This window comes from Delphinapterus leucas, chromosome 18, assembly GCF_059928025.1.
Source record: "Delphinapterus leucas isolate spDelLeu-1000000601 "Yukka" chromosome 18, BTC_Dleu_Yukka2, whole genome shotgun sequence".
NCBI classification, from domain to species: Eukaryota; Metazoa; Chordata; class Mammalia; order Artiodactyla; family Monodontidae; genus Delphinapterus; species Delphinapterus leucas.
Window position 1 is genome coordinate 25,911,910 of NC_143146.1, and position 14,489 is coordinate 25,926,398.

Below are 14,489 nucleotides of genomic sequence, written 5' to 3' on the forward strand. Positions count from 1 at the left end.
TTTAAAAAAGAGAGAGAATTATGTACATATCACTGTAAAATAAAGAGGTGAATGCAAATGCCAAAATTTCATAGTTTCCATTTCTATGTTTCCTGTTCTGTAAGGTTCTGAAGTGGAAAATGATCACTGTTGTTGCCCCTCTCAAATCCCCTCACACTTAGCATTCTAATACCTATTGTTCATATTGCCACCTGTGTTTCATTGCCTGTGAATTTTTTTTTTTTTTTGCAGTACGCGGGCCTCTCACTATTGTGGCCTCTCCCATTGTGGAGCACAGGCTCCGGACATGCAGGCTCAGCGGCCATGGCTTACGGGTCCAGCCGCTCCGCGGCATGCGGGATCTTCCCGGACCGGAGCACAAACCCGCGTCCCCTGCATCGGCAGGCGGACTCTCAACCACTGCGCCACCAGGAAAGCCCTGCCTGTGAATTTTATCTGGCCAAAGCCACCGTGGCCTAAGAATTAACACCCCCTACGAACATCCCTTCACCAATAATGGAAGGGATTTTGGTGCATAAATATTTCAGCTTGCCCTCCTCACTTGGCACTAATTGTGAAATGCACCCAGATTTTCTCAGGGCAAAACCTGGTTATGCCCAGTAATAATAACCTGCTTGCTAATGCATTTGTTATTGGCTGTCTTTTCTTCCCTGTTTTATTTTCTTGCTCTCTACTGACATTTCCTGCAATGATCTCTCAAATAACTTGAACTGGAATACGTGCTTCAGGATTTGCTTCTGGGGATATGAGAACTACCAAAAAGATCTGGGGTAGAGTTAGGAGAACAGTGTTGAATCATCATTCTGGGACCTCTTTTCTGAGAGTTCAAGATGTAGAGAGTTTTCTTTTTTCCCCTGAACTAAAAGAAGAGTCAGTTCTTTAATTTTAGGTAATACAAAGGTGTGTGGGATCTTTGAGGTATTAATTAATGGTTATATGCAATTAAATAGGATGTGAGAAAAGGGGCTACAAGTTAAAATTTTTATTAAGAATGTTTTTGGTCTATAAATACAGGTTCCTGATAATTAAAGTGAGACTACCTATATGTTAAATTAAAGGCTATTATGGTATGCTGAGGCTAAAACACTGCATAAGTGCTTTAAACAGTATAATATCATAACTTTAGACTGTATTTGTAAAAATTCAGGAAGCAGCTGAGAAAATGTTCTAATGTAAGGTACTGCAGTAATTCCCGCAGTTGAATGGTTTCACACAGTTAGAGTGTAATTTTACACTCTTAATCTTCAGTGTAGTTGCTCCAAATCCAGGATGGCAGGAGAGACTCTCCCACTCAGTCAACCAGGAAATCAGCTTCTGGGGCTTCTGAGGTCACCCTTCGGGTCTTCTCCAATCCAGCCAGCCAGAAACAGAAAAGGGCAGGAGGAGTGAATCATGAGAGAGCTTCAAGGGGAAGGCCTGGAGGAGGAGTTCATTTTTCTCTCACTCCATTGGCTACAATGCAATCGCGTGACTACACTGAACTGCAAGGGAGGGGCTAGGAGGCATTCTCATTGGGAAACTGGGCAGGCTTCTCCCAGTGACACCTCTCCTTTGGAAGAGAGGGTACCCATTTTTGGCAAATAAATAGCCATCTCTCCCACCACCACATCTCTTTTCCTTATGTAAAATGAATATGCTAAATGAATTAATAATATAAACAAATTAGAATTGAATGGTAAGTAAGTCAAACCATTTTCAAGAATTGGAGAAAGATGTATGATTATTGTCAGCAATTCATATACATATTAAGATAATCCTTAGTTATTAAAACTTGTCTCCTTAACACTTCTGCCAATAGCATATTTAAAAGTTCAGTTCTCTGAAATGGAAAGCACTAATATTTCAATCACTTAAAAAAATCCATTACTGAAACATTTCATTTAGTCATATTAATCTTCTCCTATGCCACTTAACTAAAACTCATTACCTTACGTACAAAGGAAATCTGAGGAATTCTTTGCCACATATTTGTATATTCTTCAAGTTAAGACCATTTCACAGTTACCTTTTTTTCCTCCATAAAACTGGATCGATTTTCTCTGACTTGAGGAGATAACTGCAAGGAGGCAGGGATTATAGAAAATTTAAAAATCAAAATTTAGGGATTTCTCTGGTGGTCCAGTGGGTAAGACTCTGCGCTCCCAATGCAGGGGGCCCAGGTTCGATTCCTGGTCAGGGAACTAGATCCCACGTGCATGCCACAACTAAGAGTCTGCATGCTGCAACTAGAGATCCCACGTGCTACAACTAAGACCTGGTGCAACCTAAATAAATAAATAAACAAATAAATAAATAAATATTGAAAGAAAAATAAGGCATCCTTCCTGGAACCCTCTGTCCAAAAAAAAAAAAAAGATCAAAATTTAGAGTCAGATAAGTATTTGGTCACAATGCTACAGGCTGGAACAAATGAATTACAAATTGAGATTTCTGTTATGAATTCACTGCTCTTTCCAGTACAGCAGGCTGCCCTTCCTAATTATTGATTTAGCAACAATCATTTGCATTAGGATGGTATCTTCATTACAACTATCTACCTGTGGTCTGTTAAAAGAGAAAAATAAATACAAAATATATTAATATTTTCATTTCTTTAAATAAAACCTAACATTTATACTTTGAACTAATTCAGGAAATATACTAATTTTATTTTGTAAAGTGGAATTATGCTGCATACATAAGTGATTCTAGGACATTATGTTGTATGGATTTTAAAGGAAAGAAAATAGCTGCAACAATAGTGTTCCTGACTGCTGTTGTGATGCTTCTTAACGGAACTGTTAACTTGTAGCGGTCAGGGTGGTGGCGGTTTTTGTGATCACTAACATTGATTGAATACTTATAAACGACACGTCAGTTGCTGTGCTAAGTGCTTTATATGCTGTTTCATACTATTATTATTTCAGATTTACATAAGAGGGAGCTGAGATTTAAAGAAGTTAAGCATCTTGTCCAAGATCACACCAATAGGAAGCAGGAGAGCCGAGATATAAACACAAATCTGTTTGACTATGTTCTGTGCTCTTAACCATTATGCTGTGTGACCTTCACCAAAGGTACATCACTTCCTGCTACTCCACGGTAAAGTACAGGTTTAAAAACAAAGAACTAATTTAATGAAAATGAGCACAGACGAACTACAGTGGTCCCCTCTTATCCACGAGGGATATGTTCCAAGACCCCCAGTGGATGCCTCAAACTGCAGACAGTACCAAACCTTACATATACAAGGTTTTCTTCCTGTAACTACATGCCTATGATAAAGTTTAATTTATAAATTAGGCACAGTAAGAGATTAACAACAAAAACTAATAATAAAATAGAACAATTACAACAATATACTGTAATAATGGCTATGTAAATGTGGTCTTTCTCTCTCAAAATATCTTATTGTACAAATATAATACCTCTTCCATATTAACTAAGCACTTACCACATACTGTGGCCATAGCTTTTGCAGCTTGAGGTGCAGCAGCAAAACTGGCATGAATTTCTTTTCCCTTCTTCACAATTTTCTAGATAGGAGATTGGTTCTTACTGTAGATCTTAGCAACTGCAGCATATTTTTTTTTCTTACCCTATTAAGTTGAGAACTGTCACCCTTTCACTTAAAGAAAGCACCTTGGGCTTCCCTGGTGGCGCAGCGGTTGAGAGTCCGCCTGCCGATGCAGGGGACACGGGTTTGTGCCCTGGTCCAGGAAGATCCCACATGCCGCGGAGCGGCTGGGCCCGTGAGCCATAGCCGCTGAGCCTGCACGTCCGGAGCCTGTGCTCCGCAACAGGAGAGGCCACAACAGTGAGAGGCCGGCGTACCGAGAAAAAAAAAAAAAAAAAAAAAAAAAGCACCTTGTGGCTTCTCTTTGGCATACCCAAATTGCCAGCATCACTACTCTTGCCCTTCCTAGCAAAGACTGAAGATGCTCATCAAAATCCAAGTCTGTGTCTTTGGGGTGATGGCTTTTATTAACAAGATCTCAAAAAAGGGAGGGTGAAGGAGGCCTGTACAACCCTGAAGGTTCATTTCTACCACTCTGACATATGATAGAAATTGTCATCTTGTTTTTCGAAGAAGAAGAAGAATATGAAAAGTGAAACTTTAAACGGGAAACAAACACAATGATTGCAAACCAGTAACAAGGTCAGAGTTATGTAACTGGGATTAAAGCAGTTATATGCACAACTGCTTCAAGAAAATTGTGCACTCAAACTGTAATCTGGGGTGCATTGCAAAGAAACCAAAGAGTCCAATAATGTGAAAGTCTGAGGAAAGAGTGGAATGTAGTATGAATTGCCCAATAGTAATAAGAATAATATCAAGAAATATAATATTTAGGATGGGAGAAGTGATGGAGGAGAATCTAGCTTTGAGAAGAATTTTCAGAGGAGGTAGAACCCCAAATGACAGAAAACAGTAGCAGAATGAAAAAGCTTCTTTACCTAATTGAAGAGAGAGCTTAAAAGCTGAGAATAAACATGATCACTGCCAGGAAATTTGCAAGAGAACTAACAAGAAAAAAAAATAGGTTCAATTTTTATAAGAATGATGAAAATCTCAATACAGGAAATAATAACCCATAAAAAAAAGTAAATGAGATGGAAGGGCAGTTTTAGAAACTTTTATTCTGATATTCTAATTTAAAATTAGACATCTAAGAAAAACAATTTAATATAGAAGTATTGTTAAAAAAGAAATAAACTGTATAATACAAACACATTTTTATCTTCTCAGTTACATCACTGTTTAGCATGATAACCAAATATAGAACCAGTAATGGACTCACACTGTGGCAAAAGAGAGAAAAATCAGGTAACAAGAGTGATGCTACAGAAGACTACCTTTTGAAGGCTGCATATAACATTTTCTAGCAATGTACAAACATAAAACTTGAAAAAATGTATCTCTAGTAATACCTCCTTTGTTGTTCTTCCAGACAACTGGGCAACAGAAATGTCATTTGATCCATGCTTAAGTTCTTGAGAGAACCAGAAACATAATGGGCTCCAAAACACCTTAAACCGCTGGCATCATGAACACTTCCTGCCTAATTCTGTTGGACAACAGAGACAAAGTAAGCCCTGTAATTACATCCCAGCCTGATCTATGCTTGCAGTCATGTAATCAATACTTCCTCTGTAAAGCAATGGAATAATTTAAAGAGCAGGTATTTTTCAACCATGATCTGAAAAAAAAACTCTAAGAGAATACATGTGCATTTTAGCTATGTGCAGACACTTCTGGGATTCCATTTGCTAAAAGAAATTGTAACTAGATTCTCAGAGCTTTCATTGTACCAAGAGATGAAAATGATACTTCCTTCCTGCTAAGGGCTATAGTAGGGGGTAGAATAAAGGGTGACTGGAGCCTATATTTATTCCATGAGGTTTTATGAAAATGGTAAACATAATCTCAGTTCCTGGCTACCTGAGCCACCCTAGCATGGTGCCAACCACATTTGCAGAGCCTCAGCCAGGAAATCAGTGCAGAAATCTGGCTCCAGAAGCTAGACCTTAACATACACAATAGAAATAAAACACTGCACTGCAGCAAATCTATAGTAACTTCCCAAGTCCCTGCACAGTTTCTAGAGTCCATCTGTAGAGAGGCATTCACAATCATGAATGTAAATCCTATAGAACTCAGAGACACATAAAACTGGGTTGTAACACAACAGTAGAGGACAGAGTAAGAGTGAGAATGTAAGCTATCAATGTAGGTTTTACCAAGAAAGCCGCATTTTCAACAATTGTTCAAATTTTAAATACTTTTACATTATTTTCTTTTGAATAGATCACACGTGTGCCCAGAAAAATTCTATATTTTCAAAGTCCCTCTCCATCCCTAACCAAATCCAAAACAAATTTCATCTTTGTCATCTTGTCAACTGTCTTTATTTAATATCTAGAATCACAAAGAGTGGTGCTAGGATACACACAGGGCCAATGAGATGGCCATTACCCCTTCCTGAAACTCTCTCCCCACCTACTCTTTACAATGCCAAACAACCTTATTTTCAACAACAATGAAGTCTTCCCTGATCGCTCTTCTACTGCTCTGTCACATCGCCCTGTTTATATCCTATGCAATACCTCACAATCACTGAACGTTTTATTGATTTGTCCATTTTTGAAATATGAAAGATGAAATAAAATTCTGAAAATGAGGAAACAAGGAAACAGCCCAGGGAATATCATAGTTATCTTGGTCTGCTTGGGCTTCTGTAACAAAATACCATAGACTGGGTGACTTAAATAACAGAAATTCCTTTTCTCACAGTTCTCGAGGCTGGGAAGTGCAAGTGCAGGGTGCAGGCCAATTCCATTTCTTGTGGGCATTCTCTACCTGGCTTGACACATTCTGACTATATTCTCACTTTCTCTTCTTGTAAGATCACTAATTCCATGATGAGGGTCCTACCCTCATGACCTAACCTAACCCTAATTACCTCCAAAGGCCCCATCTCCAAAAACCATCATATTGGGAGTTAGGGTTTCAACCTCCAACAAATTTTGGTGGAGACACAAATATTCAGTTCATAAGTATGCCAGATTTGGGTCCCCTCAACAGAATAGAAAAACAACAGTAAAAAAAATTTGCTTGATTATTTTACTGAATTACCTTATATCCATCATAGAAATAATCCGTTTTGTTCTGGCAGGAGAATATAGTTCTCAATTATTAGTAACTAATATTCATTTTCAGAGCAACTTGACTTAGGCATCTCTACTCTGGTGGCTTGATGGGTTCCATTTTATATTCTTAAACTCTTCGTTTGGCTCATAAACTTTTGAAGGTCTTAATTTTAATATAAGAATTATGTCAAGAAAAACATAAAAATTTTAAGGTAATATATGGCTCTGCATGAATATTTAAAGGTAATAAGCCAGATTTATACTCTGTGAAACACAAAATAAAAATCTTAACAAAAGAACAAAATGATTGATAGGACACATCGAAGCAACCATCTTTTTGGCACAATGATTCTGAACTCACATATAAGTAGTCCCCTGCTCTTCAGACAAGCCCACAGAAGAGGGAGTCCCTCTCCACTGGAGATCACTTCATTTTTTTACATTAGAAAAGAGCAATTGGGGATGTTTAATATACTTTTGTCTGAGGAACTCTGAAATTTAATATATATTCCAATTTGCAAAAACTGGAAATACGAAATAGGCCAATGGCCCAAGTCCAAGCAGACTCAGTTTTTCAGAATCAAACACTAAAGCAAAGAAACAATAAGAAAATGCTCACAAAAATTACCTAGAGCAAGGGATGTCTGCATTGAACATTTTATTCATTGAACTCATCATTTTTTACTTCCTTTAATTAGTCTTATCTCACAGAGTGAATTCACTTTGAAATGATTAAAAATGGTTTTTGGAAAATATGTTAGATTGACTGTGATCGTGCCCACATGCATATTGTAAAAAAGTATTCATTGTCATTAGCCTCATGTGGGCCATGTTAACAGATTAATAAACATATGAGTCGATAGCTACATCATTCACTTACTTGACATTTTCTGAGTGGATACAAGCTATGTACAAACACTGTACTACAAACTATATTCAAATACTATATTGGAAACAAATAATTGCGTGTTAAAGTGGGAATGTTTGCCCAGAGATTATTTTGAGGACTCCGAAGTTCTTCAGTCTTCTCAAGTGTACAAGCAAATGTTCTCCAGTTAGAGAAAGGAAGTGTGAAAGTTTCATCCACATCACAGCAGAAGAAAGATGCATGCACTGCAGTTGCACAGGAAGAAGAAAGCTATTAACACAGCCTGCCCTGTGCAGTCTTCAGTAAACTCTGTGGCCAACCCTGCAGAGGCGTATTTGGTTTGCAGGGCAGTCCCAGGGTGGTAGGATTCTCTACCAATGTTTTTATAAATCATCTTGTTCCTCATCTGCCATTGAATAGGTTCTGCAACTCCCATAGGGCTACTGCATGAAATATACTTATGCAATCTCATGACATTCAGTATTTTTTCTTCTCCAAATTTCCATGGCATTGGTCTTGTGTTTACCTTTCTAGTTCTAGGTTAGATTTTTTTCTGTTTCCTCTACAGCATATTCTTGCAGTTCACTTTGTAAATACTGAGGTTCCCCTCTCAAAGAATCACATAATCTAGCCCGGATCTCCAGCCTCTATCTCTCCTCTGAGTTCCAGGTCCAAATATCTAACTCCTTACTGGATAGCTCCTTTGGGATGTCCAAAGGGTACCAAAAATTAAACATAAGAAAAACCAAAGTCAAAATCTGTACCTTCAGAAGCTGCTAGCTCCTCTATTTTTCCTGCTTTGTCAATAATACCATCAAGCACTCAGAAAAACACTAACCTGAAATCTGAGAGAGTCTGGATTTCTTCCTTCATTCTTCTTCCAAAGAGAGGTCAGGTATTGTTGATTATAACTTCTCCTGCATCCTTCAGAGGCCTTGGTTTAAACTCTATTATTTTTCATTTATATATTGAAACAATATTTATGTGCTATCAATTACTTGTCAGATGTTTTGCAAATTGAAAAATAAAAAACTCAACAGTGTCTATACTGGGAGAAACAGACAAGCAAATGTGGAATCATATAATAACCTTACTTTTAAGTGGCATTTCGTTCTTAAACTCTCCCTAGCCTTCTGTTCTATCCTTGACATTGTCAGTTTTCTCATCAGGACCTTCTCCAGTCTACTCAAAATCTTCCAATCATTTCTAATAATCTATAAATCAGCAACAGAGTTCTTAAAGGGATTTAAGTAAATTTAAATGAAATGAATTTAAATTCTAGAAAATGAATTTGAATTTTTCTAAGAAAACTAAGGGACATGTGAATTGCAGTCCCTATGAGACTTAAGCTCTGAAAACAGAAGAGCCGGGATACCAAAGCTGTGTGTGAACCAGTGTCAGGAAATGGAGAGAATGAGTGTGTCATCACCTGGAAACCATGAACATAGGTCAAAAGAAGGAAAGTGTAAGCAAGCAAAACAGCAAAGCAGCAAAACGGAGCTCTGGGGGCAATTAGAGACTTACAGCCGTAGCGTTTGATAAAGAAATAAGTCAAGGAAACTGGGAAATGATTATGAGGGTAATCTGCCCAATATACATGACCCTCAGCCTGCCTTCAAGAGGCAGAGCTCTGCCCTGACTCACGCTCCTTAGGAAATATTCTGCACAGCCATTATCCTAAAAAAAAAGAAGTCTTGAACTGTAGAATTATAAAGAGGTTGCTGGGCTACCTGATGGGTTGTATTTCCTAGTTTTCTGGACGGTGGCTATAGCCAAGAGAATAGTGATCTCCAAGAAGGCAGACACAGATCCCTGGCACTCGAAGTATCCTTAAATCCTTACAGTATCTGTATCTTCTATATGTTATTCAGTATTATGGTGACATATGTTATTTACTTCCTTTATTAAAAAAAAAAGTTGCAGTATGTCAGAGACCATGTCTTCATATCAGCACAGAACTGAGAACACTGCTTTTTATAGTGAAGGCCCTTAAAAAATGTGTTAAAATGACAGGAAGTTTGGATTATAAGAGCTTATTTTACAGATAATAGTGAACTGGATTTATTTAGGGAAATGGACAAAATTCACTTGACAACTTGGTGATTCTATTAAGACATTCAAAATCATTGGGATTGCTTAGGTCTGCATGAGGTAAAGAAGGTGAACTTGTTTCATCCTAGATAAGCTTGTTTCATCAACTGCCTTTCTAACTCATTAAAGAAAACCTAAGTCTCAAAGGCTGGAAGGCTTCTAAGTATCACTTAATAGATTCAAGTTTTACTTCAACTGTTTGCTTTCTTTAAAAGTTAACCAAATTGATTTTAAATATTGTTATGAGGATCTCTGCATTTGGACATAGACCATATTTACAAGTTTGCCTTTCTTCAGACTGACATCTCTCTAAATGAAACCTGTAGAATAAGATATAATTTGCATTTATCAGAAAGTTTGGTGGCAATGACAGATACTCAGTAAGAATAGATTTTAAAGGGGCATGTTATTGGAAAAATACTGGAGTATCTTGCAGAACAACCAGATTACAGGCAAAGCAGAGAACCAAGAATTCGAATAATTCAAAAGACATCGGGAGCGTCCATCTCTCTTCTAAGTTGACTTTCTAGGTCAATTTAATCTCTCTCTCTCTCTCCCCACTGCCCACTGCCCTCTCACCCTCCCTATCATTCTTCTGCTGTCATTCTCTCTACTGTCCCTCTCCTACCCTCCCCTTGCACCAAAGAATCCACCTTTGCTCTTCTAGCCAATAAGGCATGACAACTGTTGATCTTTTTACACATTAAAACTTTAGCCACAGTAAGTGCACACAGTAACAAGAAAATACTAGAGAAGGAATGCACTAGCAAACTATGACCATGTACCAATAACTAGACCAATCAATCTGAGGCCAAGAGAATGGGGTACTATAACTTCTCCAGTATGAAATTAATCAACTACTGTGTAGTAAAATGACATCTCTAGGACTATGAAGTGTGGTAAGGCAGTTTCCATCTGAAAAGACAGGGCTTCTGGACACACAAATAAAAGTCCTATATTTTCAGGAAGAAAATATTTATCAAGTATTTACTCAATTAGTGTTTTTTTAAAAGCAGATTTTTTAAAAGAATTAAATGTGACACCCACATATTCAGATGTCATATACACTGGTACATAGTAACTTGAGCATGAATTTCAACAGTCTTTCACGTGAATGAAGTCCAGGCTGCTAACAGACCTTCTCTTCTGTTTTATTTCCATCGTTATTTAGTTAATGTCCCCAGTACTGTACTAAAACATTAAACAGTGCTTAATTTCTTTGTGTGAAGCAATTTTTTTGTCTAAATGTTTTCAATAAGTAGTGGTTTTCCTTAAAGTAGATGGGATGGTCACACTATTAAAATTTAAATTGATGTTTATGAATGAGAATGATTTTCTCCATTCACTGTCTAGAACAGTGCTTCGAAAAAGTGATAATATAGTAGCTATGCACTTAATAGTGGTAATGGCCTCATTTAAGAATAATTTTTAAAATACAGTCATGTTAAAATCCCATCCAAATTCTGTAGAATTTGTACTAGCCATTTCATAAGAATTTTAAATAAAAGTTTATACTGGAATAAGATTTTTTAACCCATACAAAGGAACATTACATTTCTCTATCATATTAACCTGAGTTTTAGTATAATTATTATGATCCCCAAATAGTCAAAAATTAAATAAATCATCACAATAAATACAAAGACTACAAACAAATTAAATTTGGAGTTCAAAGTAATACAGTTGACCCTTGAACAACACGGGTTTGAACTGCATAGGTCCACTTATACGCTGATTTTTTTCAATAGTACATACTTTGGTACCACATGATCTAAGGTTGGTTGAATCCAAGAATGCAAAACCTGGGATACGGAGGGCCAACGTAGTTACACTCTTATTTTCAACTGCTCAGAGGTTCAGCTGCCCTAGTCCCTGTGTTGTTCAAGGGTCAACTGTATTATCTATTGTGTTCATTAGGCTCATATTCAAAGACTATAGTGTTTTCAATCATTTTCCTTAACTACCCTGAATAAGGGAGAAGAGGCTATTTGGTTCCACTCCATGGGCCCCTATGTGGACGTCCACTCTACCCCAGATTCCAACCCAAGATGGTCTACCTAAGAAAAAAGGGGACTCCGAATGGGGCACAAATTTCCTGGCTAAGTCTGTCTTTGACTATCTTTTAGACAGAGTCCAGTTCCAGGGCTATTGACTGATGATACCTGACAGAATACACCAAGTAAAGACCTCCTTGCAAGCTGTGCACCACGCCCTCTGCAGGCTGTGGGCCGCCTTTGCTTAACAGACTTGTACCTCTCAATCTTGTTTTTCAAACTTTGTAAGGAATAGAAGGTAGGAGGAAATTGAAAAAAAATGTGCAAAAGAAAACCTCATCTCCACCATCAAAACTATGTCAGAGGATTTTGTTGAAATACTTGAGATAGAGGCAGAAAAGAAAGACAGATAGATGATAGATAGATAGTTAATAGATAGACAGATGATCGCTAGATGATAGATAATTGAAAGCAAAAAAATAATAGCAGGGGCAGACAAAACAGGGAAGAAAAGGAGTGAAAACGATAAAGCTCTTTCATCAAGGGGAATGTGCAAATAAAGGAGGAGGCCGAATGTAGATTAAGGCAAAGTGATATTTACTCGCAAGCCTGTGCATGGCATACCCATCCAGGTCATACATGTCGTGAGGAAAGAACAGGAGTAAGTGGTATGTAAGTTAGCTAGTTATTGGTTAAGCATAAGAGTAGTGGCTTTTTAAAATAAATCATATCGTCTATCTGTTGTGGGGTGTTTTTGACATTTCTCTATTTTTAAAAAATTTGCTTTCAGTTTAATTTTTGGTATCTAATGAGCCCTCTTTAGCTAGATCAACTCTTAAAGTTTAATCCATTATCTTGTCAGTTATAGTCTCTATCATTGTAATGCACACAGAACTATGGAATAAAAAGAAAGACTAAAAGGAATTAAGTTTAAAATGTGAACAGGAATTATCATTTTCTTTTTCAAGTAAAAACTTGATGAGTAACTCTCTGTCAAAACAATGCATTGAAACATGAGGAAAACTGTCAAATTAAAAGCAAATTAGTATAATAAATGGAGAAAAATAGACTATGGCATGAATAATTGGGGAGAATAAAAAGCAATGAGGATAAGTTTCAATACAGCATCCACTTAATTTTAACAGCAGAAAGAAAAACAGATGAGGAAATGTATATGAGCATAAGGAAATTCCTCTTAAAGCTTCCATAACAGCTCTCCTGAAAAATGGTTTTAAATTCGTATATACAATTTTTAAACAAGGGTATTGACCTAAATTCTCATCCACAAAGACAAGTTATTTTTACTAGTCAATTAAATCCTGCCTTTATCACAAAAGACTATTTTCTAATTCCTTCTTCTTGTGTTAATCAATTCACCATATATAACTGCAGATTTGAACCTAAGAGAGTATATTTTATTGCCAAATGTATCTTAAGGGTGAGGTAAAGTGTCCATTAGTTTTCAATTTTAAAATATTTCTCCCTTTTGATATTCATTTTGCCCCCTTTGATTAAAAAAAAGTGGAATAATAATGGAACAGAAAGGAATAGGATAGTTTGTTTTTATTGTTTTATAACTTAATATATGTTCTTGAGATTTATAAATTATTATTGTTAAAAAGTAACAGAAATAATTTAATTTGATGATGGTTCTCCACTTACTAGGTCCCTGGATGTGCCTGACAATAAACATCTCCAGTGAAAAACAGCTGGTGGTGAGTTTTAAAGGCGAGTTTGCACTGAGATGGCAGTGAAAAATTCTGGGGAAGCACAATTATCTAAATTAAGCCTAACAAAAGTATTGATTTCATTCAAAGTGTCAGCTTGAGCAATGTCAAATCCCTCCAGATGATAGAAAATATACTTAAATGAATAAACATATAGCCATGTACAAAAATGAGAAATCTCCATAGATCAGAAACCCCACAGAATTCCTAAGTGATGACACAATGATAAGAATAAAAGAGGGGGAAATGTAACACAGGAAATACAAGGTAGAACACAGACTAAAGACTAGGTGCTCCAGGCCTGAGAGCAGGGGAGCCTGAGCATGGGAGGATGTGCTAGGGACAACAGAGAGGTTCACCTTTGTGCAGCTGCCCTCTCTCCAGGGAGCAACCTCAAAGATAGAAGACAAGTGTGGGAGCGGGGCTTGTGTTAGAGAGGCAACAGCCCTAGGTGGTCAATGCTTAAGGGCAACAGAACAAGAAGACCAGACCCTAAGGAAATGTATGTGTGTCTTTAAATTTAATTGAAAACACAATAGAATACAAGTCTTAGCAAAAACTCAGGACACTTCCACCAAGCACTTTGCACAAATGGATGCAGACGAATAAAAACACACAAGAATCACATAACCAAAGAATTAAATAAAGCCACACAGTGAAAGAGACACAAAACTCAACCAAGAGAATAATTTACACCTGAGGAAACAGTTGCTAAAACAATCAGAACAAGACTCTAAAATCAGTATATTCCTAGAAAGATAAATTATTTTACTTATAAAATGAGAATAAGCTGTTATAAAAATAAAACAAGAAAGGAATCAATCAACCTCCCTTTCCAGAGGGAACCAATTCAAGAGCTGACTCCAAATCAACTACTGATGGATTCCTTAAAAGTTACCCATTATTTCTACTGCAGAAAGTTTCCCAAGTTTTCATGAGCTTAAGGTCTTCCACATTGTTTTGTTTTGTTTTCATTCAGCAGCCTTCCTCCCCCCCACCCCGCCCCGCCAAAAACGGAGTAGAACCAAAAAAGCAGACCACAGACTTTCCCACCATCATCCCCAATAATATCATAGTCTTATATCCCTGGGGTGGTACCCACTTCTTTATTACCAGAGGACAAATGCTTAAAAATTCACCTTTACATATTATGCTTGATCAGATGAGTCACTTATTTGT

The 14,489-nt window shown here is 37.1% G+C and overlaps 1 long non-coding RNA gene across 1 annotated transcript in view; it reads right to left on the reverse strand.

Moving 5' to 3' along the window:
- LOC149746832 (uncharacterized) overlaps nt 1-3,828 on the reverse strand; it is a 144,754-nt gene extending 140,926 nt beyond the window's left edge. Inside the window, exon 1 of the long non-coding RNA XR_016388654.1 lies at nt 3,434-3,828. This is a non-coding gene — a long non-coding RNA (uncharacterized LOC149746832). The remainder of the gene's footprint in view (nt 1-3,433) is intronic.
- Nucleotides 3,829-14,489: the final 10,661 nt, after the last annotated feature.